Genomic DNA, 25,935 nt, shown 5'->3' on the forward strand with positions numbered 1-25,935 from the left:
CTAATCCTATCATGTGTAATACTGACTGCAGAGCTGTGTATCTAATCCTATCCTGTGTGATACTGCTGAGCTGTGTATCTAATCCTATCCCGTGTGATACTGTCTGCTGAGATATGTATCTAATCAGAGGTCGCTCAAACGCCTCACCAAGCATCATAGGCGCATTATCGGGCGCCATTACTCCCCAAAATAAAAGGCAAGTGTAAAAATAAGCTTGTCAATGATCCCCTGTAGTGCACTTCACCTGGGACTGAACAGAGAGAATCTGTAGATGTGAGCATACACTTAGAATGTAAGCAGAAGTGGTCCCAGAGTCATCCGTTTTTTCCCCCCTATTTGCAAAGGAATAAAGTCAGTAGCTTGTCCAAAAGTTTTGAAGGTCATATGGTAGAGTAAAGCCCCTTTCCAATAGAGTTCTATGGAAAACACGCAGGAATAACATATATACACTCCATACTGTGCACTCATATAGATATACGCATCCCATATTGTGCACTGATATAGCTATACGCATCCCATACTGTGCACTGATATAGATATACACCCCCCATACTGTGAACTGATATAGATATACACCCGCCATACTGTGCACTGATATAGATATACACCCCCCATACTGTGCACTGATATAGCTATACGCATCCCATACTGTGCACTGATATAGATATACACCCGCCATACTGTGCACTGATATAGATATACACCCCCCATACTGTGAACTGATATAGATATACACCCCCCATACTGTGCACTGATATAGCTATACGCATCCCATACTGTGCACTGATATAGCTATACGCATCCCATACTGTGCACTGATATAGATATACACCCGCCATACTGTGCACTGATATAGATATACACCCCCCATACTGTGAACTGATATAGATATACACCCCCCATACTGTGCACTGATATAGATATACACCCCCCATACTGTGCACTGATATAGATATACACCCCCCATACTGTGCACTGATATAGCTATACGCATCCCATACTGTGCACTGATATAGATATACACCCCCCATACTGTGCACTGATATAGCTATACGCATCCCATACTGTGCACTGATATAGATATACACCCCCCATACTGTGCACTGATATAGATATACACCCCCCATACTGTGCACTGATATAGATATACACCCCCCATACTGTGCACTGATATAGCTATACGCATCCCATACTGTGCACTGATATAGATATACACCCCCCATACTGTGCACTGATATAGCTATACGCATCCCATACTGTGCACTGATATAGATATACACCCCCCATACTGTGCACTGATATAGATATACACCCGCCATACTGTGCACTGATATAGATATACACCCCCCATACTGTGCACTGATATAGATATACACCCCCCATACTGTGCACTGATATAGATATACACCCCCCATACTGTGCACTGATATAGATATACACCCCCCATACTGTGCACTGATATAGATATACACCCCCCATACTGTGCACTGATATAGCTATACGCATCCCATACTGTGCGCTGATATAGATATACACCCCCCATACTGTGAACTGATATAGATATACACCCGCCATACTGTGCACTGATATAGATATACACCCCCCATACTGTGAACTGATATAGATATACACCCCCCATACTGTGCACTGATATAGATATACACCCGCCATACTGTGCACTGATATAGATATACACACCCCATACTGTGAACTGATATAGATATACACCCGCCATACTGTGCACTGATATAGATATACACCCCCCATACTGTGCACTGATATAGATATACACCCCCCATACTGTGCACTGATATAGATATACACCCCCCCATACTGTGCACTGATATAGCTATACGCATCCCATACTGTGCACTGATATAGATATACACCCGCCATACTGTGCACTGATATAGATATACACCCCCCATACTGTGCACTGATATAGATATACACCCGCCATACTGTGCACTGATATAGATATACACCCCCCATACTGTGCACTGATATAGCTATACGCATCCCATACTGTGCACTGATATAGCTATACGCATCCCATACTGTGCACTGATATAGATATACACCCCCCATACTGTGCACTGATATAGATATACACCCCCCATACTGTGAACTGATATAGATATACACCCGCCATACTGTGCACTGATATAGATATACACCCCCCATACTGTGCACTGATATAGATATACACCCGCCATACTGTGCACTGATATAGATATACGCATCCCATACTGTGCACTGATATAGATATACACCCCCCATACTGTGAACTGATATAGCTATATGCATCCCATACAGTGCACTGATATAGATATACACCCCCCATACTGTGAACTGATATAGATATACACCCCCCCATACTGTGCACTGATATAGATATACACCCCCCATACTGTGCACTGATATAGCTATACGCATCCCATACTGTGCGCTGATATAGATATACACCCCCCATACTGTGCACTGATATAGATATACACCCGCCATACTGTGCTCTGATATAGATATACACCCCCCATACTGTGAACTGATATAGATATACACCCGCCATACTGTGCACTGATATAGATATACGCATCCCATACTGTGCACTGATATAGATATACACCCCCCATACTGTGAACTGATATAGATATACACCACCATCCTGTGCACTGATATAGATATACACCCCCCAATACTGTGCACTGATATAGATATACACCCCCATACTGTGCACTGATATAGATATACACCCCCCATACTGTGCACTCATATAGATATACACCGGCCATACTGTGCACTGATATAGATATACACCCGCCATACTGTGCACTGATATAGATATACGCATCCCATACTGTGCACTGATATAGATATACACCCCCCCATACTGTGCACTGATATAGATATACACCCGCCATACTGTGCACTGATATAGATATACGCATCCCATACTGTGCACTGATATAGATATACACCCCCCATACTGTGCACTGATATAGATATACACCCCCCATACTGTGAACTGATATAGATATACACCCGCCATACTGTGCACTGATATAGATATACGCATCCCATACTGTGCACTGATATAGATATACACCCCCCATACTGTGAACTGATATAGATATACACCCGCCATACTGTGCACTGATATAGATATACACCCCCTATACTGTGAACTGATATAGATATACACCCGCGATACTGTGCACTGATATAGATATACGCATCCCATACTGTGCACTGATATAGATATACACCCCCATACTGTGAACTGATATAGATATACACCCGCCATACTGTGCACTGATATAGATATACACCCCCCATACTGTGAACTGATATAGATATACACCCGCCATACTGTGCACTGATATAGATATACGCATCCCATACTGTGCAATGATATAGATATACACCCCCCATACTGTGAACTGATATAGATATACACCCGCGATACTGTGCACTGATATAGATATACGCATCCCATACTGTGCACTGATATAGATATACACCCCCATACTGTGAACTGATATAGATATACACCCGCCATACTGTGCACTGATATAGATATACACCCCCCATACTGTGAACTGATATAGATATACACCCGCCATACTGTGAACTGATATAGCTATACGCATCCCATACTGTGCGCTGATATAGATATACACCCCCATACTGTGAACTGATATAGATATACACCCGCCATACTGTGCACTGATATAGATATACACCCCCCATACTGTGAACTGATATAGATAAACACCCGCCATACTGTGCACTGATATAGATATACGCATCCCATACTGTGCACTGATATAGATATACACCCCCCATACTGTGCACTGATATAGATATACACCCGCCATACTGTGCACTGATATAGATATACACCCCCCATACTGTGAACTGATATAGATATACACCCGCCATACTGTGCACTGATATAGATATACGCATCCCATACTGTGCACTGATATAGATATACACCCCCATACTGTGAACTGATATAGATATACACCCGCCATACTGTGCACTGATATAGATATACACCCCCCATACTGTGCACTGATATAGCTATACGCATCCCATACTGTGCACTGATATAGATATATACCCCCCATACTGTGCACTGATATAGATATACACCCGCCATACTGTGCACTGATATAGATATACACCCCCCATACTGTGCACTCATATAGATATACACCCCCCATACTGTGCACTCATATAGATATACACCCGCCATACTGTGCACTGATATAGATATACGCATCCCATACTGTGCACTGATATAGATATACACCCCCCCATACTGTGCACTGATATAGATATACACCCCCCATACTGTGAACTGATATAGATATACACCCCCCATACTGTGCACTGATATAGATATACACCCCCCATACTGTGCACTGATATAGATATACACCCCCGCCATACTGTGCACTGATATAGATATACACCCGCCATACTGTGAACTGATATAGATATACACCCGCCATACTGTGCACCGATATAGATATACCCCCCCCCCATACTGTGCACTGATATAGATATACACCCCCACATACTGTGCACTGATATAGATATACACCCCCCAATACTGTGCACTCATATAGATATACACCCGCCATACTGTGCACTGATATAGATGTACACCCGCCATACTGTGCACTCATATAGATATACCCCCCCATACTGTGAACTGATATAGATATACATCCTCCATACTGTGCACTGATATAGATATACACCCCCCCCCCATACTGTACACTGATATAGATATACACCCGCCATACTGTGCACTGATATAGATATACCCCCCCATACTGTGCACTGATATAGATATACACCCACCATACTGTGCACTGATATAGATATACACCCCCCCCATACTGTACACTGATATAGATATACACCCGCCATACTGTGCACTGATATAGATATACACGCCCCCATACTGTGCACTGATATATAAACCCCCCCATACTGTGCACTGATATAGATATACCCCCCACATACTGTGCACTGATATAGATATACCCCCCACATACTGTGCACTCATATAGATATACTCCCCCCATACTGTGCACTGATATAGATATACACCCGCCATACTGTGCACTGATATAGATATACACCCCCCATACTGTGAACTGATATAGATATAGACCCGCCATACTGTGCACTGATATAGATATAGACCCGCCATACTGTGCACTGATATAGATATACACCCGCCATACTGTGAACAAATATAGATATACACCCGCCATACTGTGCACTGATATAGACCCGACATACTGTGAACAAATATAGATATACACCCGCCATACTGTGCACTGATATAGATATACACCCGCCATACTGTGCACTGATAAAGATATGCACCCCCCCATACTGTGCACTGATATAGATATACACCCCCCATACTGTGCACTCATATAGATATACACCCCCCCATACTGTGCACTCATATAGATATACACCCCCCCCCCCATACTGTGCACTGATATAGATATACACCCCCCCATACTGTGCACTGATATAGATATACACCCCCCCCCATACTGTGCACTGATATAGATATACACCCGCCATACTGTGCACTGATATAGATATACCCCCCCCCCATACTGTGCACTGATATAGATATACACCCACCCCATACTGTGCACTGATATAGATATACACCCCGCCATACTGTGCACTGATATAGATATACACCCCCGCCATACTGTGCACTGATATAGATATACACCCCCCCATACTGTGCACTGATATAGATATAGATTAAAAAACATATGTAATAGTAATTTAACCTGTTACCGACATGTGGCGTAGTATTACGTCACATGCCGAGTGCGCAGGTGTTTTCTCGCTGATTGCTGCCAGCATCTTTCTGAGGATCTTCGCTCCCCGTGACATCATCGGGGAGCGGCGATCCGTTACCATGGTAGCCTTGGGTCTTCCGAAGACCAGAGGCTACTTCGGCTTAACCCATGCATTACAATGTGCTATCAGTAGTATGGCAGTATATGGTAGGATCTTACAGACAACCTAGGGTTAAAGTACCTTAGGGAGTCTTAAAAATTGTAAAAATAAATCTAAAAAAAAAAAAATATATATAATAAAAAAACCTAAAAACTCAAAGCACCCCCTTTCCCTAGAACTTATATAAATAAACAGTAAAAATCATACACACATTAGGTATCGCCGCGTCCGAAAATGCCCAATCTATTAAAATAGACAGAAAGTCGAAAATGGCACTTCTATAAAAAGTGATCAAAATGTCACACAGTCATAAAAATTATAACATTGTAAACATCATCAAAACCTCCCACAGCTCCATACACCAAAGTATAAAAAATATATAAAAAAAATCAATCTGACCGGAGCTCCTTTTAAGTCTTTTCAATGTTCTTTGACAAATCCACAGTATCGTTCCACTCTCACTCCTTAGGAACTTCTCTGGTGTAGCTAAGAGAATATACAGGCAGTCCCCGGGTTACATACAAGATAGGGTCTGTAGGTTTGTTCTAAAGTTGAATTTGTATGTAAGTTGGAACTGTATAGTTTATCATTGTAATCCCAGCCAGAACTTTTTTGGTCTCTGTGACAATTGGATAGTAAAAATGTTGGGTTGTCATAAGAACCAGGATTAACACTAAAGCTTCATTACAGACGCCTGTGATAACTGTTACAGCTGTTTATTGTAGCCTAGGACTAAAGTAGCCTAGGACTGTGATACTGACTGCTGAGCTGTGTATCTAATTCTATCCTGTGTGATACTGTCTGCTGAGCTGTGTATCTAATCCTCTTCTGTGTGATACTGACTGCTGAGCTGTGTATCTAATCCTTTCCTGTGTGATACTGACTGCTGAGCTGTGTATCTAATCCTCTCCTGTGTGATACTGTATGCTGAGCTGTGTATCTAATCCTATCCTGTGTGATACTGACTGCTGAGCTGTGTATCTAATCCTATCCTGTGTAATACTGACTGCTGAGCTGTGTATCTATCCTGTGTGATACTGCTGAGCTGTGTATCTGATCCTATCCTGTGTGATACTGACTGCTGAGCTGTGTATCTAATCCTATCCTGTGTGATACAGTCTGCTGAGCTGTGTATCTAATCCTATCCTGTGTGATACAGTCTGCTGAGCTGTGTATCTCATCCTATCCTGTGTGATACTGCCTGCTGAGCTGTGTATCTAATTCTATCCTGTGTGATACTGTCTGCTGAGCTGTGTATCTAATCCTCTTCTGTGTGATACTGACTGCTGAGCTGTGTATCTAATCCTATCCTGTGTGATACTGACTGCTGAGCTGTGTATCTAATCCTATCCTGTGTGATACAGTCTGCTGAGCTGTGTATCTAATCCTATCCTGTGTGATACTGACTGCTGAGCTGTGTATCTAATCCTATCCTGTGTGATACTGTCTGCTGAGCTGTGTATCTAATCCCATCCTGTGTGATACTGTCTGCTGAGCTGTGTATCTAATCCTATCCTGTGTGATACTGACTGCTGAGCTGTGTATCTATCCTGTGTGATACTGCTGAGCTGTGTATCTGATCCTATCCTGTGTGATACTGACTGCTGAGCTGTGTATCTAATCCTATCCTGTGTGATACAGTCTGCTGAGCTGTGTATCTAATCCTATCCTGTGTGATACTGACTGCTGAGCTGTGTATCTAATCCTATCCTGTGTGATACTGACTGCTGAGCTGTGTATCTAATCCTATCCTGTGTGATACTGACTGCTGAGCTGTGTATCTAATCCTATCCTTTGTGATACTGTCTGCTGAGCTGTGTATCTAATCCCATCCTGTGTGATACTGTCTGCTGAGCTGTGTATCTAATCCTATCCTGTGTGATACTGACTGCTGAGCTGTGTATCTAATCCTATCCTGTGTGATACTGTCTGCTGAGCTGTGTATCTAATCCTCTCCTGTGTGATACTGCTGAGCTTTGTATCTAATCCTCTCCTGTGTGATACTGACTGCTGAGCTGTGTGTTGTGTATGTAAGCCTATCATGTGTGATACAGTCTTCTGAGATATGTATCTAATCCTATCCTGTGTGATACCTCCCTCACATCTCCTCTTATTCTTACAGGTTGGATAATAATGTTCTCCCGGACACGTCCTGCGTCCCGTTGGCTTCTGTAATAAGGAATAATCCGGACCTGAAGATACTTGTCCTGTCTGGTAACAGCCTGGCTGGTCCTGACCTCCGTGTCCTGCTGGAAGCTCTGTCCGGTCTCTGCAGGTTGGAGAGATTAGGGTAAGTACAACATATAATGAAGATTCTCCCAGTAATAGACACTTTGTATCTAATCCTCTCCTGTGTGATACCGCTGAGCTGTGCATCTAATCCTCTCCTGTGTGATACTGCTGAGCTGTGTATCTAATCCTCTCCTGTGTGATACTGCTGAGCTGTGTATCTAATCCTCTCCTGTGTGATACTGCTGAGCTGTGTATCTAATCCTCTCCTGTGTGATACTGCTGAGCTGTGTATCTAATCCTCTCCTGTGTGATACTGTCTGCTGAGCTGTGTATCTAATCCTATCCTGTGTGATACTGTCTGCTGAGCTGTGTATCTAATCCTCTCCTGTGTGATACTGCTGAGCTGTGTATCTAATCCTCTCCTGTGTGATACTGCTGAGCTGTGTATCTAATCCTCTCCTGTGTGATACTGCTGAGCTGTGTATCTAATCCTATCCTGTGTGATACTGTCTGCTGAGCTGTGTATCTAATCCTATCCTGTGTGATACTGTCTGCTGAGCTGTGTATCTAATCCTATCCTGTGTGATACTGTCTGCTGAGCTGTGTATCTAATCCTCTCCTGTGTGATACTGCTGAGTTGTGTATCTAATCCTCTCCTGTGTGATACTGCTGAGTTGTGTATCTAATCCTCTCCTGTGTGATACTGCTGAGCTGTGTATCTAATCCTATCCTGTGTGATACTGTCTGCTGAGCTGTGTATCTAATCCTATCCTGTGTGATACTGTCTGCTGAGCTGTGTATCTAATCCTATCCTGTGTGATAATGTCTGCTGAGCTGTGTATCTAATCCTATCCTGTGTGATACTGACTGCTGAGCTGTGTATCTAATCCTATCCTGTGTGATACTGTCTGCTGAGCTGTGTATCTAATCCCATCCTGTGTGATACTGTCTGCTGAGCTGTGTATCTAATCCTATCCTGTGTGATACTGACTGCTGAGCTGTGTATCTAATCCTATCCTGTGTGATACTGACTGCTGAGCTGTGTATCTAATCCTATCCTGTGTGATACTGCCTGCTGAGCTGTGTATCTAATCCTATCCTGTGTGATACTGCTGAGCTTTGTATCTAATCCTCTCCTGTGTGATACTGACTGCTGAGCTGTGTGTTGTGTATGTAAGCCTATCATGTGTGATACAGTCTTCTGAGATATATATCTAATCCTATCCTGTGTGATACTGCTGAGCTGTGTATCTAATCCTCTCCTGTGTGCTACTGCTGAGCTGTGTGATACAGTCTGCGGATACCTCACTCACATCTCCTCTTATTCTTACAGGTTGGGTTATAATAATCTCCCGGACACGTCCTGCGTTCCGTTGGCTTCTGTAATAAGGAATAATCTGGACCTGAAGACACTTGTCCTGTCTGGTAACAGCCTGGCTGGTCCTGACCTCCGTGTCCTGCTGGAAGCTCTGTCCGGTCTCTGCAGGTTGGAGAGATTAGGGTAAGTACAACATATAATGAAGATTCTCCCAGTAATAGACACTTTGTATCTAATCCTCTCCTGTGTGATACTGTTGAGCTGTGTATCTAATCCTCTCCTGTGTGATACTGCTGAGCTATGTATCTAATCCTCTCCTGTGTGATACTGCTGAGCTGTGTATCTAATCCTCTCCTGTGTGATACTGCTCAGCTGTGTATCTAATCCCATCCTGTGTGATACAGACTGCTGAGCTGTGTATCTAATCCTCTCCTGTGTGATACTGCTGAGCTATGTATCTAATCCTCTCCTGTGTGATACTGCTGAGCTGTGTATCTAATCCTATCCTGTGTGATACTGACTGCTGAGCTGTGTATCTAATCCCATCCTGTGTGATACAGACTGCTGAGCTGTGTATCTAATCCTCTCCTGTGTTATACTGCTGAGCTATGTATCTAATCCTCTCCTGTGTGATACTGCTGAGCTGTGTATCTAATCCTATCCTGTGTGATACAGACTGCTGAGCTATGTATCTAATCCTCTCCTGTGTGATACTGCTGAGCTGTGTATCTAATCCTCTCCTGTGTTATACTGCTGAGCTGTGTATCTAATCCTATCCTGTGTGATACTGCTGAGCTATGTATCTAATCCTCTCCTGTGTGATACTGCTGAGCTGTGTATCTAATCCTATCCTGTGTGATACTGTCTGCTGAGCTATGTATCTAATCCTCTCCTGTGTGATACTGCCGAGCTATGTATCTAATCCTCTCCTGTGTGATACTGCTGAGCTATGTATCTAATCCTCTGTGTGATACTGCTGAGCTATGTATCTAATCCTCTGTGTGATTCTGCTGAGCTGTGTATCTAATCCTCTCCTGTGTGATACTGCTGAGCTGTGTATCTAATCCTATCCTGTGTGATACTGTCTGCTGAGCTGTGTATCTAATCCTATCCCGTGTGATACTGTCTGCTGAGCTGTGTATCTAATCCTATCCTGTGTCATACTGCTGAGCTGTGTATCTAATCCTATCCTGTGTGATACTGCTGAGCTGTGTATCTAATCCTATCCTGTGTGATACTGCTGAGCTATGTATCTAATCCTCTCCTGTGTGATACTGCTGAGCTGTGTATCTAATCCCACCCTGTGTGATACTGTCTGCTGAGCTGTGTATCTAATCCTCTCCTGTGTGATACTGCTGAGCTATGTATCTAATCCTCTCCTGTGTGATACTGCTGAGCTGTGTATCTAATCCTCTCCTGTGTGATACTGCTGAGCTATGTATCTAATCCTCTCCTGTGTGATACTGCTGAGCTGTGTATCTAATCCCATCCTGTGTGATACTGTCTGCTGAGCCATGTATCTAATCCTACCCTGTGTGATACTGACTGCTGAGCTATGTATCTAATCCTCTCCTGTGTGATACTGCTGAGCTGTGTATCTAATCCTATCCTGTGTGATACTGTCTGCTGAGCCATGTATCTAATCCTACCCTGTGTGATACTGACTGCTGAGCTATGTATCTAATCCTCTCCTGTGTGATACTGCTGAGCTGTGTATCTAATCCTATCCTGTGTGATACTGTCTGCTGAGCCATGTATCTAATCCTACCCTGTGTGATACTGACTGCTGAGCTATGTATCTAATCCTCTCCTGTGTGATACTGCTCAGCTGTGTATCTAATCCCATCCTGTGTGATACTGTCTGCTGAGCTGTGTATCTAATCCTATCCTGTGTTATACTGCTGAGCTATGTATCTAATCCTCTCCTGTGTGATACTGCTCAGCTGTGTATCTAATCCCATCCTGTGTGATACTGTCTGCTGAGCTGTGTATCTAATCCTCTCCTGTGTGATACTGCTGAGCTATGTATCTAATCCTCTCCTGTGTGATACTGCTGAGCTATGTATCTAATCCTCTCCTGTGTGATACTGCTGAGCTATGTATCTAATCCTCTCCTGTGTGATACTGCTGAGCTGTGTATCTAATCCCATCCTGTGTGATACAGACTGCTGAGCCATGTATCTAATCCTACCCTGTGTGATACTGACTGCTGAGCTATGTATCTAATCCTCTCCTGTGTGATACTGCTGAGCTGTGTATCTAATCCTCTCCTGTGTGATACTGCTGAGCTGTGTATCTAATCCTATCCTGTGTGATACTGTCTGCTGAGCTGTGTATCTAATCCTCTCCTGTGTGATACTGCTTAGCTGTGTATCTAATCCTCTCCTGTGTCTGTTATTTGCCGAAGATTCTCCCTAGTAATCTATAAATTTGGACTTTGCTAAGGCATTTGACACTGTCCCTCAGACGCCTGATGGGTAAAATTAGGGCTATTGGTTTGGCAGAAATCATTTGCAATTGGATTGAGAACTGGCTGAAGGATCGTATCCAGAGAGTTGTGGTCAATGATTCCTACTCGGAATGGTCACCAGTTATGAGTGGTGTACCCCAGGGTTCTGTGCTTGGCCCAAGCTGTGTAGTGTAATACAGTCTATGGAGGATGGGGGTAGTACAAGCTGTGTAGTGTAGTACAGTCTATGGAGGATGGGAGCAGTAGTACAAGCTGTGTAGTATAATACAGTCTATGGAGGATGGGAGCAGTAGTACAAGCTGTGTAGTGTAATACAGTCTATGGAGGATGGGAGTAGTACAAGCTGTGTAGTGTAATACAGTCTATGGAGGATGGGGGTAGTAGTACAAGCTGTGTAGTGTAATACAGTCTATGGAGGATGGGGGTAGTAGTACAAGCTGTGTAGTGTAATACAGTCTATGGAGGATGGGAGTAGTACAAGCTGTGTAGTATAATACAGTCTATGGAGGATGGGAGCAGTAGTACAAGCTGTGTAGTGTAATACAGTCTATGGAGGATGGGAGCAGTAGTAAAAGCTGTGTAGTGTAATAAAGTCTATGGAGGATGTTCATAGGGTGCAGGGTGACTTGGACAGACTGAATGTTTGGTCATCCACTTGGCAAATGAGGTTTAATGTGGATAAATGTAAGGCTATGCACCTGGGGGCTAATAATCCAAAGGCAAAATATGTCCTTGGGGGAGTAAATCTGGGAGAGTCCCTTGTTGAGAAGGACCTGGGGGTATTGGTAGATCAAAAATTGAATAACAGCATGCAATGTCAATCAGCTGCCTCTAAAGCCAGTAGGATCTTGTCATGTATCAGCAGTGGTTGGGACTCTCGTGATAGGGATGTAATATTACCACTATACAAGGCATTGGTTCGGCCTCACCTGGAATATGCTGTCTAGTTCTGGGCACCGGTCCATAAAAAGGATGCCCTGGAGCTGGAGAGGGTACAACGTAGAGCCACAAAAATGATAAGGGGTATGGAGGGTCTTGGTTATGAGGAAAGATTAAAACAACTAGATTTATTTAGTCTGGAAAAGCGACGACTACGAGGAGACAGGAATAATTTATATAAATATATGAATGGTCCATACAAAGAATATGGTGGTAAGTTGTTTCAGATTAGATCAAATCAAAAGACGAGGGGGCACTGTCTCCATCTGGAGAAAACAAGGTTTAATCACCGGAGGCGACAGGGCTTTTTTACTATGAGAACTGTCAATCTGTGGAATAGCCTGCCTCAGGGGCTGGTCACAGCAGGGACAGCAGAGAACTCAGGCGCTGGTCACAGCAGGGACAGCAGAGAGCTCAGGCGCTGGTCACAGCAGGGACAGCAGAGAGCTCAGGCGCTGGTCACAGCAGGGACAGCAGAGAGCTCAGGCGCTGGTCACAGCAGGGACAGCAGAGAGCTCAGGCGCTGGTCACAGCATGGACAGCAGAGAGCCCAGGCGCTGGTCACAGCAGGGACAGCAGAGAGCTCAGGCGCTGGTCACAGCATGGACAGCAGAGAGCCCAGGCGCTGGTCACAGCAGGGACAGCAGAGAGCTCAGGCGCTGGTCACAGCAGGGACAGCAGAGAGCTCAGGCGCTGGTCACAGCAGGGACAGCAGAGAGCTTAGGCGCTGGTCACAGCAGGGACAGCAGAGAGCTCAGGCGCTGGTCACAGCAGGGACAGCAGAGAGCTCAGGCGCTGGTCACAACAGGGACAGCAGAGAGCTCAGGCGCTGGTCACAGCAGGGACAGCAGAGAGCTCAGGCGCTGGTCACAGCAGGGACAGCAGAGAGCTCAGGCGCTGGTCACAGCAGGGACAGCAGAGAGCTCAGGCCTGGTCACAGCAGGGACAGCAGAGAGCTCAGGCGCTGGTCACAGCAGGGACAGCAGAGAGCTCAGGCGCTGGTCACAGCAGGGACAGCAGAGAGCTCAGGCGCTGGTCACAGCAGGGACAGCAGAGAGCTCAGGCGCTGGTCACAGCAGGGACAGCAGAGAGCTTAGGCGCTGGTCACAGCAGGGACAGCAGAGAGCTTCAAGAAGGGTCTAGATGCCTTTTTACACCTAAATAACATTGCTGGTTATGTTATATAGAATTGTTTCCCATAAATCCCTTCCTCATCCAATCCGTTTCCTTCCTTGGTTGAACTTGATGGTCATGTGTCTTTTTTCAACCATATAAACCATGATACAATGAAACTATGAAATATACAAAGTATACAGGAACCAAGTCCAGAAATCCTATAATAAGCCTCTGCCATAAATATAGAGGAGAGGAAGATACAGAATCATCTCATTATTAGGAGCTGACTATAGCGCCCCCCAGAGGTAACATACAATATTCCAGGACTGGAGAGGAGACACTGAGCTGTGGATGACTTGCTCTACAACCACAAGCAGCAGGGGAGCCCCCAGCATTTCCCAGTCAGGGGCCCCAAAATCCTGAGTGTCCCTGAGTAGGGAGGTAGGTGGTCCAGGTACCTACCCGATACACATTACATGTAAGGAAGGGGCATAGTCCCGGGGGCACTTGTAGTAGAAATCAGACTTAAAATAAGCACAAAAATATCTATAAATAACAGAAGAGGGAAAAAGCATCAACCGAAGACCCCAGAATAGTAGATTAGAGGGTCAGTGGGTGTGATTAGACATATGTCATTATACATATATCTCACAGGAGAGGATTAGATACACAGCTCATCGGTCAGTATCACACAGGAGAGGATTAGATACACAGCTCAGCAGACAGTATCACACATGATAGGATTAGATACACAGCTCAGCAGTATCACACAGGATAGGATTAGATACACAGCTCAGCAGACAGTATCACACAGGAGAGGATTAGATACACAGCTCAGCAGTCAGTATCACACAGGATAGGATTAGATACACAGCTCAGCAGTCAGTATCACACAGAAGAGGATTAGATACACAGCTCAGCAGTATCACACAGGATAGAATTAGATACACAGCTCAGCAGACAGTATCACACAGGAGAGGATTAGATACACAGCTCATCGGTCAGTATCACACATGATAGGATTAGATACACAGCTCAGCAGTATCACACAGGATAGAACTAGATACACAGCTCAGCAGACAGTATCACACAGGAGAGGATTAGATACACAGCTCAGCAGTATCACACAGGATAGAATTAGATACACAGCCCAGCAGACAGTATCACACAGGAGAGGATTAGATACACAGCTCAGCAGTCAGTATCACACAGGAGAGGATTAGATACACAGCTCAGCAGACAGTATCACACATGATAGGATTAGATACACAGCTCAGCAGTCAGTATCACACAGGAGAGGATTAGATACACAGCTCAGCAGTATCACACAGGAGAGGATTAGATACACAGCTCAACAGTATCACACAGGATAGGATTAGATACACAGCTCAGCAGACAGTATCACACAGGAGAGGATTAGATACATAGCTCAGCAGTATCACACAGGATAGGATTAGATACATAGCTCAGCAGTATCACACAGGATAGGATTAGATACATAGCTCAGCAGTATCACACAGGAGAGGATTAGATACACAGCTATGCAGTATCACACAGGAGAGGATTAGATACACAGCTATGCAGTATCACACAGGAGAGGATTACATACATGGCTATGCAGTATCACACAGGAGAGGATTAGATACACAGCTCAGCAGTATCACACAGGAGAGGATTAGATACACAGCTATGCAGTATCACACAGGAGAGGATTAGATACACAGCTATGCAGTATCACACAGGAGAGGATTAGATACATAGCTCAGCAGTATCACACAGGAGAGGATTAGATACACAGCTATGCAGTATCACACAGGAGAGGATTAGATACATAGCTCAGCAGTATCACACAGGATAGGATTAGATACATAGCTCAGCAGTATCACACAGGAGAGGATTAGATACACAGCTATGCAGTATCACACAGGAGAGGATTAGATACACAGCTATGCAGTATCACACAGGAGAGGATTAGATACATGGCGGAGCAGTATCACATATGATAGGATTAGATACAAAGCACAGCAGACAGTATCACACATGGCAGGATTACATGAAAGAAGGAGGGAGGGTGCAGGGTCTTGCTCGAAGTTGGGGAGGACCCCAGTGAATGAAATCACTTTAAAGGGTATAAAACAAATTACAACCAGTGATTTGAAAATATAAACTTGCTTTTTTATTGTAGATTTAAACAGAGAAAGAGTGTTATGGAGTCTTTTATAAATGTGATTGTAGCCTCTGCATAGATGGTCAGTCTATAAATACAGAGAAAGATGATTGAGCGTATAGGAATCTGCTATAGGTGACCTGAAAATATGACGTGAATTTTCTATCTAGGGCTCACCTTGTATATTGTATGTATTTCTCAAAGATCATAACGTAAAGTAAGTCCATGTGACTCCTTATGAAAATACCGGAGATGATTCACCTTGGCCTTTGTTAGAATAGTCAATCACGGTCTTAGGTGAGGAGGGTAAAGATCCATGAAGGGTACATAGAGTGCAGAAAAGAAGGGTGAATGATGGCTATTAGTCCATCTGGGCTCGGGTCTTGTTGACGTAATAGTCATATAAAGTCCCTGCACAAGCCCCATTTAGGACAAAGCCTATCACACCCTAATGGCCTAGCCTCAGAACTATGGTCCTATAGCTGGCCCTATTACAGACCTATTCAACAGGTATAGTCAGGTTTAAAACCTTTGGCGTCATACACGGTCACAGGTAAGTGAAAAACTGTGTCATAGAGTGTGTATCACATATAGGGTATGGAACCCAAATCCCGACATGGCTTGTTTCGCCCTATTGGGCTCATGAGGGGAACGCTGGGTTCTTCAGAAAATGCCCTTAGCTCCGTAGGGGGTAACAAGGGAGTAGAAAAGGAAGCCAGGCAGTGTAAGGAGTAAGTATTGAGCTCCTAGTGGCAGCCGTGCAAACCAGTGGGTTAGATACACAACTCAGCACAGTATCACACAGCATAGGATTAGATACACAGCTCAGCAGACAGTATCACACAGGATGGGATTAGATACACAGCTCAGCAGTCAGTATCACACAGGATAGGCTTAGATACACAGCCCAGCAGACAGTATCACACAGGAGAGGATTAGATACACAGCTCAGCAGACCGTATCACACAGGATAGGATTAGATACACAGCTCAACAGAAACACACAGGATAGGATTAGATACACAGCTCAACAGAAACACACAGGATCGGATTAGATACACAGCTCAACAGACAGTATCACACATGGTGGGATTAGATACACAGCTCAGCAGTCAGTGTCACACAGGATAGGATTAGATACACAACTCAGCACGGTATCATACAGGATAGGATTAGATACACAGCTCAGCAGACAGTATCACACAGGATAGGATTAGATACACAGCTCAGCAGTCAGTATCACACAGGATAGGATTAGATGCACAGCTCAGCAGACAGTGTCACACAGGATAGGATTAGATACACAGCTCAGCAGTCAGTATCACACATGGCAGGATTAGATACACAGCTCAGCAGACAGTATCACACAGGATAGGATTAGATACACAGCTCAGCAGACAGTATCACACAGGATAGGATTCGATACACAGCTCAACAGAAACACACAGGATAGGATTAGATACACAGCTCAACAGACAGTATCACACATGGTGGGATTAGATGCACAGCTCAGCAGTCAGTATCACACAGGATAGGATTAGATACACAGCTCAGCAGTCAGTATCACACAGGATAGGATTAGATACACAGTTCAGCAGTATCACACAGGATAGGATTAGATACACAGCTCAACAGACAGTATCACACATGGTGGGATTAGATACACAGCTCAGCAGTCAGTATCACACAGCTCTGCAGTTTTACACAGGATAGGATTAGATACACAGCTTTGCAGACAGGATTAGATACACAGCTCAGCAACAGTATGACACAGAATTGGAGCTGTGTATCTAATCCCTTCATGTGTAATACAGTCTGCTGAGCTGTGTATCTAATCCCATCATGTGTGATACAGTCTGCTGAGCTGTGTATCTAATCCTATCCTGTGTGATACTGCGGAGCTGTGTATCTAATCCTCTCCTGTGTGATACAGTCTGCGGATACCTCCCTCACATCTCCTCTTATTCTTACAGGTTGGGTAATAATAATCTCCCAGACACGTCCTGCGTCCCGTTGGCTTCTGTGATAAGGAATAATCCGGACCTGAAGATACTTGTCCTGTCTGGTAACCGCCTGTCTGGTCCTGACCTCAGTGTCCTGCTGGAAGCTCTGTCTGGTCTCTGCAGGATGGAGAGATTACAGTAAGTATAAGATAGAATGAAGTTTCTCCCAGTAATAGACACATAGGGGCAGATTTACTTACCCGGTCCATTCGCGATCCAGCGGCGCGTTCTCTGCGGTGGATTCTGGTCCGGCCGGGATTCATTAAGGCAGTTCCTCCGACGTCCACCAGGTGTCGCTGCTGCGCTGAAGTCCGCTGGAATGCACTCAAGTTCACCGGCCTATTCCTGGTGAAGGTAAGCGCGAGTCCCGCAACACTTTTTGTTTTTTAAATGCGGCGGTTTTTACGAATCCGTTGGGTTTCCGTTCGGCCACGCCCCCCCGATTTCCGTTGCGTGCATGCCCGCGCCGATGCGCCAAAATCATATCGCGTGCGCCAAAATTCAGGGGCAATACAGGGAAAATCGGAAATATTCGGGTAACACGTCGGGAAAACGCGAATCAGGCCCTTAGTAAATGACCTTCAAATGGGGCAGATTTACTTACCCGTTTGGGATTCACTAAGGTAGTTCCTCCAACGTCCACCAGGTGTCGCTGCTGCGCTGAAGTTCATCAGAATGCACTGAACTTCACCGTCCTATTGTGGGTGCAGGTAAGTGCGTGTCGAGTGACACTTTTTTTTAATGCGGCGGTTTTTCCAAATCAGTCAGGTTTTTTTAATGGCCACGCCCCCCGATTTCCGTCGTGTGCATGCCAGCGCCGATGCGCCACAATCGGATCGCGTGCGCCAAAATCCCGGGGAAATATAGTGAAAATCTACACAAATCGGAAATATTCGGGTAATACGTCGGGAAAACACGAATCGGGCCCTTAGTAAATGACCCCCTTTGTCTCTTGTGTCTGTAATAGAGGAGAGGAAGATACATTATTAGGAGCTGACTATAGCGCCCCCCAGAGGTAACATACAATATTGCAGGACTGGAGAGGAGACACTGAGCTGTGGATGACGAGCCCCGGCCTTGTCCTTCTCTTATCTCTGTGATCCGGTAATACAGGAGCCGCACATGATGGGGACACCCTGCACCCACATATCATCTCCAGCACCCAAAGTCTTACAGGACAGGAAGGTGCAGAGTTATTCCCCATCACCTCTAGGGGGCGCTGTATATACAACCCCCTGACAGCACTGTGTGATAATATAGGACGATAATAACATAAATATACAAGCAGCAGGGGGGCCCAGCATCTCCCAGTCAGGGGCCCCAAAATTTTTACTGTCCCCGAGTAGGGAGGTAGGTGGTCCAGGTACCTACCCGATACACATTACATGTAAGGAAGGGGCATAGACCCGGGGGCACTTGTAGTAGAAATCAGCCGCTGGGACATAAACACATTTCAGGGAAGATTTTTCTCCCTTTTTCATTATCAAGAGGGCTCATGTAGACGGGTGTTTTTGATGTCCGTATACTATCCTTTTTTTTGCGGATGGCAAACGGACCCACTGTTTCCTATGGGTCTGTTCTCATGTCCTTTTTCACGGATGTGCAGACAGTGAGAAAAAAAGTGCAGCATGCGTTATTGTGTCTCGCATGCGGACCACGTACATCCATAGAAGTCAATGTATCCGCAAAAAAATGGACGGCATACGGAGGTCATGCATGTGCCGAGTGTTATTTCTTCAAATGTTGCAACCAACTGGGCGGAGCAAGAAGTAAATTAGAAACCCATCAGCTTTTTTTGAATCTGAGAAAATAACGGATGGGGTACGGATACAATATGGACTGATCAGACATCACGTCAGCATTTTTTGCAGATGAGCAGTGGAAACGCCCGTCTGAATGAGCCCTTATTTTTTGTATATGGTTACATTCAAACGGCCGTCTGGGGGGGGGGATGCATATGCTCTATCTTTCCCCTTGTGTGCAGCGCTTTTCTCTATGGAGGGGGGAGGGGGCTGCGGCTGGTCCGACATACAGCTGTGTGAATGTAACTTATACATATTTATTCATTTAATGTAACTGTAATATATGATTAAAATATTATTCAAATCTCCATAATAATCATAATCGTCTTCATAATAATAATCTCAATTATAATAATCTCTAAGAAGATCCATCTCTATGTATCAGTGTATTCAGCCTGTGTCACAGTGTAACAGTGAAGCTCTTACTTACATGAAATCCTCCCATAGACCACCACTAAGCCCATAGCCTAGTGGATAGAGGCTCAGTCTCTCTATGGCATAGGGTGGAGGTTGTGGGTTCTTCAAGTCTTGTGTCTGGGGAAGACCTGGGAGATGTAGAGACCCATATATGGACAGATGGTGATATCTCCCTGCTGACGTGGTCCCTGCTCTGCCTCTAACCCGACACATCTCTTCCCGATGTCTGCCTTGCAGACAGATAGAAGTCTGTGGAAGTCGTTCAGTACCGCACGTAACAGAAACCTGGTATTGAACCATTCTGGCTATAAGTACTGAGATTTCAATGCATCGTGCAACCCTAGACAGAATTAGATACACAACTCAGCAGACAGTATAACACAGGAGAGGATTAGATACACAGCTCAGCAGGCAGTATCACACAGGATAGGATTAGATACACAGCTCAGCAGTCAGTATCACACAGGATAGGATTAGATACACAGCTCAGCAGTATCACACAGGATAGGATTAGATACACATCTCAGCAGGCAGTATCACACAGGATAGGATTAGATACACAGCTCAGCAGGCAGTATCACACAGGATAGGATTAGATACACAACTCAGCAGACAGTATCACACAGGAGAGGATTAGATACACAGATCAGCAGGCAGTATCACACAGGATAGGATTAGATACACAGCTCAGCAGACAGTATCACACAGAAGAGGATTGAAGACACAGTTCAGCAGTATCACACAGGATAGGATTAGATACATGGCTCAGCAGGCAGTATCACACAGGAGAGGATTAGATACATGGCTCAGCAGTCTGTATCACACAGAATAGGATTAGATACACAGCTCAGCAGGCAGTATCACAGAGGATAGGATTAGATACAAATATCAGCAGACACTATCCCACAGGAAAGAGTTAGATACACAGCTCAACAGACAGTATCAGACAGCATAAGATTAGATACACAGCTGAGCAGTATCACACAGGAGAGGATTAGATACACAGCTCAGCAGTATCACACAGGATAGGATTAGATACACAGCTCAGCAGACAGTATCAGACAGCATAAGATTAGATACACAGCTGAGCAGACGGTATCACACATAATTGGATAAGATACACAGCTCAGCAGAGAGTATCACAAAGGATGGGATTAGATACACAGTGGGATATTCTGCTGAGCTGTGTATCTAATCCTATCCTGTGTGATACTGCTGAGCTGTGTATCTAATCCTCTCCTGTGTGCTACTGCTGAGCTGTGTGATACAGTCTGCGGATACCTCACTCACATCTCCTCTTATTCTTACAGGTTGGGTTATAATAATCTCCCGGACACGTCCTGCGTCCTGTTGGCTTCTGTAATAAGGAATAATCCGGACCTGAAGATACTTGTCCTGTCTGGTAACCGCCTGTCTGGTCCTGACCTCAGTGTCCTGCTGGAAGCTCTGTCCGGTCTCCGCAGGTTGGAGGGATTATAGTAAGTATAAGATATAATGAAGTTTCTCTGGGTAATAGACACTTTGTATCCCTCTCCTGTGTGATACCGCTGAGCCGTGTATCTAATCCTCTCCTGTGTGATACTGCTGAGCTGTGTATCTAATCCTATCCTGTGTGATACTGCTGAGCTGTGTATCTAATCCTCTCCTGTGTGTTACTGACTGCTGAGCTGTGTATCTAATCCTCTCCTGTGTCTGTTATTTCCGGAAGATTCTCCCTAATAATCTATAAATATACAATGTATATAGGAACCAAGTACACGCCACGCCCCGATTTGTGTCGCATGAAACTCAGCATGATTGCGCCAAAATCTGATGGCGTGCGCCAAAAACCCCTGTTAAATGAGGCACAAATCAGAAATAGTCGGGAAACCCGACGGAAATGCGGTGTACAGACCCTTAGTAAATGTGCCCCTGTGTGATAATATAGGACCATAATATAAAGTTCTAAAACCACAAGTAACACAGGAAGTAACAGGAATCAGGAAAACCTGCCAGATGACAGTAAGAAGTTCATGTACAATCAATTGTTATTAAGTAGAAACACGTGACATTAACAACATAAAACATTAAATTGATACTGAGACATCAGCAATGCCTAACAAATGACACTACACAGAATAATAATGTGCTTAGCCACGGGCAGTGTGTCATGGAAAGAAGGGGGGTAACATTGAACATTATTAATGAATTCCCTATTTTGTTTCTGTCAGTTTAATATATAATATGTACCATCTCGGGCAAACAGGCGACTGTGGCGATGCTTTAAGTAGTGTAGCGGGGGATTTTTTTTAATTATGTTTTTGTGTATGTTTTTACTTTATATGTCCCCCATGAGGTCATAAAAGACCCCTGGGGACATTTTTTCACCCTTTTTTTTTTTTCCCTTTAAATTTTATTTTATTATTTTATTCCCAGTTGTGACAGGGATTCTGATCATAGCTGGACTGGGTCTAATTAGACCCAGCAGCTCTGTTTAACCCCTTTAGATCCAGCAGTCATGCTCCTCCGTGCACTGCGGTCCTTCTGCGCGATTCTGTGAGGAGCGGAGAAGGGAGAAGCTGTAAAGAACCGCATCTCTCTGCTCTCTAGAGACACCCGGAGACCAGGTCCTGCTCCCGCGGCTAGCGCAGGAGAAGTAGAAAACTGCAGCGATGTCTAAAGACTCAGGACCTGCACCCGCTGACGTCTGAAGTCAGTGGGCGGTCCCAGACAAGTTAATAAAACTCTCATCAAGTTAAAATCTCATATGTCATGAAAAAATGTTTAATATGTAAAGTGTTCGAAAGATCTTGTTATTTCAAAAACTGCAACACATTGCCCTGGCCATTCAGGCAACAATAAACATCAGTCACAAAGGGGTTAAAAATGATAAGAGGAGTATTATTTACATATATAGGACACACACTCCTCACCCTCCTCATTATACATGTACTGTATACACACACGCGCAGCATCCGTGTACTGTATACACACACGCGCAGCATCCGTGTACTGTATACACACACGCGCAGCATCCGTGTACTGTATACACACACGCGCATCATCCGTGTACTGTATACACACACGCGCATCATCCGTGTACTGTATACACACACAATGCATAGACAAGGTGGTAGTTGTGAATAGCGTCCTTTCCTGGTCCAGGATCTATCTGGTGAGCCTGCGCAACTCTTCCAGAAGCTACCTCTAGGAGAGAGTTAATACTGAGAGGTTACTGTCCAATTATGTTCTTGTAAAACAAGCTGGAAGTTGATTGGAGGGTTGCTACCACCTGACCAGGGGAGTCTATAAACTCCTGCTGGGTGGAAGGACATGGTTAGTCTACAGAGTCCAATCAGGGTGAGCTGGACATGCAAGTGCTGCCACAGCAAGCTTCCTAATACCAGGAACCACAGGTGCCTCAGGCCCCTGCCTAGCACCCAGGGCAAGTCTGGAGACTTAAGCCCAAAGCTGAGATCCATCAGCAGGACTTGGCTCCATTTCTACCATGCCAGCCTGAAGCTACTACCAGGCTGCGTGTAACCTTCCTGTGGACTGGCTCTCCACGAGCCTGCTGCTAACCGATTGGTCATCTGTTAAATAAAGAACTGTAAGGCCTCAACCGCCAGCCTCTCCGGTATTCTGGGCCCCGGCTGCCTCCCGGCCACAAGAAGACCCCGGTGGGGGATGTTGCACATGTACCGTATATACACACACACCATACATGTACCGTATACACACACTATACATGTTCTGTTTATATTTGGAATTTGGACCTGGATCGGAGAATTGAGGATTGTACAGATTCCTCCTCATACCCATCAATAACACAGGGATCTGTTTTATCTTCTAGTCTAAGGGACAATGGATTCTCTAAGGAGGAGAAGGAAGAAATAGAAAAGCTGCAAAAAAAGAAAACCCAATACGGAACTCTATAATTGAGGAAACCAGGAGCAGATGTATCTCTTTGCTGATCCCAGGACATTATGGACAATTCTTCCTCCAGTAGTAGGAGGTTTCCGGATGAATATCAAGGATACGAGGGTGTTAAGGAGATTGCACTGGTCACATAACGTGTCTAGTGAAAACTAAAGTTTGGGTGGGGTTTCTATTCAAACAAAGTAAGGTAGAAAACACAAAGACTCGCTAGCACCACCTTGGGGAAGGTATTCAGGGGAGCACTTGGGCATGTGTGAAGACAGCCAATGGTTCTACATTCCTTTGTGTGCTTACATCCAATTGTGTTGCATTTCTGGGATCAAACCACCCAATAGTATTGCCTGCTCATGTACTTACCCACTCTATGCAAAGCGCCTTATGATTTTCCATATACATGTCTCAGTGCTAAAAATAAAGGTTTTTGTCTTGAGCTATTCTTCAGTAAGGACAGTGAGGCACATTTACTTACCCGGTCCTGTCGCAATCCCCGATCCGGACGGTCCGATGAAGATGAAGTCCAGCGCGATTCACCAAGATCGTGCACCCGAGATCCTGCATGTGTGGCTTCCCCGCTGAGGTGCGCCGGAGTTCACCTCCTTCTTCCCGGTGTATGTGAGTGCATGTCTTGTAATTTGAGATGTTAAATCCTGGGTGTTGTCCGAATCCGTCCGACGACGTAAACCCAAAAGAATCTGGAAGTTTGCAGAGACAAACCCTGGCCAGGTTTACGAACCTTTCCTCCGGGATTGGGATCGTCCCCGTGATGCGGTAAGGGACAGTAGAGTCTCTGGGACACTGACAGAGATTTTACGGTTGAGCGTTAACTCCTTGATTTCTGAAACATTGTGTGAAGGTCTCTAATTTGTACTACTTAATTTGTAGTCCAGAGCTATAGTTACGGAGGATATCTATAGTCCTTGAACAAAACAGGTATTCCACAGGTCACAATATGGGTAGTGAGCAAAGTAACAATGTAGCTTGTCATTGCAAACCTAAAAAGAAAACTGACATAGTGTCACAAAGGAAAGGTAAAGAGTGGGTGAAAGGAAGTCATGAGGTATTGAAGTTTTTGGGTATGGTAGAAGATCCCCTGAGTGTGCAGAGGTGGGAGACAGCACTTGATGAAAATGGTGGCACCCAGGCAGAAGGTTGGCTTGATGTAAGTAGGTAGTTGGTTGTGAAAGTATACTGTGACGGAAAGGAAAGTGGATGGGGTTGATTACTAAAGACTTAGACCAGTGACTACTGACGGACCAGGAGAGAGTGACAGGAGGAGGAGGAGTGCCCGCTGAAGAGAGAGACGGGTGATAAGCAACATTTCAAAGTTTTTGATGTGGAGAGAATTGAAGAAGATTTTATGTATTTTCCTCCCTGTATAAAGGAAAAAAAATATGGCGTCTAGGATCCGGACTAGCACCCTCTTGGACTCCACCCCCTTAACCCATATCAGCAGAGGTGTGGATTCAGGGAGTCAGGAGAGACCACTTATTGTGATGCCCCCAGTTTCTCCCCAGACCATGTCACTAGTCACACCCCTGTACC

The 25,935-nt window shown here is 44.8% G+C and overlaps 1 pseudogene; it reads left to right on the forward strand.

Annotated features, from left to right (window-relative positions):
* LOC140068909 (NACHT, LRR and PYD domains-containing protein 3-like) overlaps positions 1–25,567 on the forward strand; it is a 56,135-nt pseudogene extending 30,568 nt beyond the window's left edge.
* Positions 25,568–25,935: the final 368 nt, after the last annotated feature.

This window comes from Engystomops pustulosus, chromosome 7, assembly GCF_040894005.1.
Source record: "Engystomops pustulosus chromosome 7, aEngPut4.maternal, whole genome shotgun sequence".
Lineage (NCBI taxonomy): Eukaryota > Metazoa > Chordata > Amphibia > Anura > Leptodactylidae > Engystomops > Engystomops pustulosus.